A 2,317-nucleotide genomic window follows, 5' to 3' on the forward strand; every position below is an offset into this window, starting at 1 on the left:
TTTTAAATAATTGGTTTGATGCGTGCGATCATACCAGCACAAATGCACCGGAACCCATCAGAACTCCGCAGTTAAGCGTGCTTGGGCGAGAGTAGTACTAGGATGGGTCACCTCCTGGGAAGTCCTCGTGTTGCACCCCTCGTTTTTGTTTTTTCCGCCTTGTGAGAGGAATTGACAAGAAGGACAACTCGGAGATATTTGTAGCATACCGCCTATCAAGCGTAAGAGTTTATGGGTCCGAATGTATCAGCCGTTCGTGACGGTAAATTCCAAAGACGCTAGTACGTCGCACTAGAATTATATGAATTTTAAATAATTAGTTTGATGGGCGCGATCATACCAGCACTAATGCACCGGATCCCATTTCAACTCCGCATTTAACCGTGCATGGGCGAGAGTAGTACTAGGATGGGTGACCTCCTGGGAAGTCCTCGTGTTGCACCCCTCGTTTTTGTTTTTTCCGCCTTGCGAGAGGAATTGACAATAACGACCACTCGGGAGTGGATTTTTAGGAAAATCGCGCCCTGCCCATCGTGTAGCCAAGGGTTTCGATCAAATCGCCGATTCGCATTTGGATCGGAAAGACGCTAGTACGTCGCACTAGGATTATATGAATTTTAAATAATTAGTTTGATGGGCGCGATCATACCAGCACTAATGCACCGGATCCCATTAGAACTCCGCAGTTAACCGTGCTTGGTTGAGAGTAGTACTAGGATGGGTGACCTCCTCGGAAGTCCTCGTGTTGCACCCCACGTTTTTGTTTTTTCCACCTTGCAAGAGGAATTGACAAGAAGGACCACTCGGGAGTGGATTTTTCGAAAATCGCGCCCTGCCCATCGCGTAGCTAAGGGTTTCGATCAGATCGCCGGTTCGCATTCGGATCGGAAATACGCTAGTAGGTCGCCCTAGGATTATATGAATTTTAAATAATTGGTTTGATGGGTACGATCATACCAGCACAACTGCACCAGAACCCATCAGGACTACGCAGTTAAGCGTGTTTGGCCGAGAGTTGTACTAGGATGGGTCACCTCCTGGGAAGTCCTCGTGTTGCACCCCACGTTTTTGTTTTTTCCGCCTTGGGAGAGGCATTGACAATAAGGACAACTCGGGAGTGGATTCTTAGGAAAATTGCGCCCTGCCCATCTCGTAGCTATTGGTTTCGATCAGATCGCCGGTTCGCATTTGGATCGAAAAGACGCTAGTACGTCACACTTGGATTATATGAATTTTAAATAATTAGTTTGATGGGCGCTATCATACCAGCACTAATGCACCGGATCCCATTAGAACTCCGCAATTAACCGTGCTTGGTTGAGAGTAGTACTAGGATGGGTGACCTCCTCGGAAGTCCTCGTGTTGCACCCCTCGTTTTTGTTTTTTCCGCCTTGCAAGAGGAATTGACAAGAAGGACCACTCGGGAGTGGATTTTTGGGAAAATCTCGCCCTGCCCATCGCGTAGCGATGGGTTTGGATCAGATCTCCGTTTGGATTGGGATCGGAAGGGCGCTAGTATGTCGCTCAAGGATTATTTGAATTTTAAGTAATTAGTTTGATGGGTGCGATCATACCAGCACTAATGCACCGGATCCCATCAGAACTCCGCGGTTAAGCGTGCTTGGGCGAGAGTAGTACTAGGATGGGTGACCTCCTGGGAAGTCCTCGTGTTGCACCCCTCGTTTTTGTTTTTTCCGCCTTGCGAGATAAATTGACAAGAAGGACCACTCGTGAGTGGATTTTTGGGAAAATCTCGCCCTGCCCATCGTGTAGCGATGGGTTTGGATCAGATCTCCGTTTGGATTGGGATCGGAAGGACGCTAGTATGTCACTCAAGGATTATTTGAATTTTAAGTAAATAGTTTGATGGGTGCGATCATACCAGCACTAATGCACCGGATCCCATTAGAACTCCGCAGTTAACCGTGCTTGGTTGAGAGTAGTACTAGGATGGGTGACCTCCACGGAAGTCCTCGTGTTGCACCCCTCGTTTTTGTTTTTTCCGCCTTGCGAGATAAATTGACAAGAAGGACCACTCGGGAGTGGATTTTTCGGGAAATCTCGCCCTGCCCATCGCGTAGCCATGGGTTTGGATGAGATCTCCGTTTGGATTGGGATCGGAAGGACGCTAGTATGTCGCTCAAGGATTATTTGATTTTTAAGTAATTAGTTTGATGGGTGCGATCATACCAGCACTAATGCACCGGATCCCATCAGAACTCCGCAGTTAAGCGTGCTTGGGCGAGAGTAGTACTAGGATGGGTGACCTCATGGGAAGTCCTCGTGTTGCACCCCTCGTTTTTGTTTTTTCCGCCTT

At 48.0% G+C, this 2,317-nt stretch overlaps 7 non-coding genes and 1 pseudogene across 7 annotated transcripts; all 8 read left to right on the top strand.

Annotated features, from left to right (window-relative positions):
- The first annotated feature begins 20 nt into the window (after positions 1-20).
- LOC118347386 lies at positions 21-139 on the top strand. The gene has a single exon (XR_004800600.1). It is a non-coding gene; the product is annotated as a 5S ribosomal RNA (ribosomal RNA).
- Positions 140-326: 187 nt separating this feature from the next.
- Positions 327-445, top strand: LOC118347382. The gene has a single exon (XR_004800597.1). It is a non-coding gene; the product is annotated as a 5S ribosomal RNA (ribosomal RNA).
- Positions 446-635: 190 nt separating this feature from the next.
- LOC118347388 lies at positions 636-754 on the top strand. The gene has a single exon (XR_004800602.1). It is a non-coding gene; the product is annotated as a 5S ribosomal RNA (ribosomal RNA).
- Positions 755-943: 189 nt separating this feature from the next.
- LOC118347384 lies at positions 944-1,062 on the top strand (annotated as a pseudogene).
- A 190-nt stretch (positions 1,063-1,252) lies between these two features.
- LOC118347383 lies at positions 1,253-1,371 on the top strand. The gene has a single exon (XR_004800598.1). It is a non-coding gene; the product is annotated as a 5S ribosomal RNA (ribosomal RNA).
- Positions 1,372-1,560: 189 nt separating this feature from the next.
- LOC118347385 lies at positions 1,561-1,679 on the top strand. The gene has a single exon (XR_004800599.1). It is a non-coding gene; the product is annotated as a 5S ribosomal RNA (ribosomal RNA).
- A 189-nt stretch (positions 1,680-1,868) lies between these two features.
- Positions 1,869-1,987, top strand: LOC118347387. Its single transcript, XR_004800601.1, has one exon. It is a non-coding gene; the product is annotated as a 5S ribosomal RNA (ribosomal RNA).
- Positions 1,988-2,176: 189 nt separating this feature from the next.
- LOC118347381 lies at positions 2,177-2,295 on the top strand. The gene has a single exon (XR_004800596.1). It is a non-coding gene; the product is annotated as a 5S ribosomal RNA (ribosomal RNA).
- Positions 2,296-2,317: the final 22 nt, after the last annotated feature.

This window comes from Juglans regia, unplaced genomic scaffold, assembly GCF_001411555.2.
Source record: "Juglans regia cultivar Chandler unplaced genomic scaffold, Walnut 2.0 Scaffold_862, whole genome shotgun sequence".
In the NCBI taxonomy this organism is placed as follows: domain Eukaryota; kingdom Viridiplantae; phylum Streptophyta; class Magnoliopsida; order Fagales; family Juglandaceae; genus Juglans; species Juglans regia.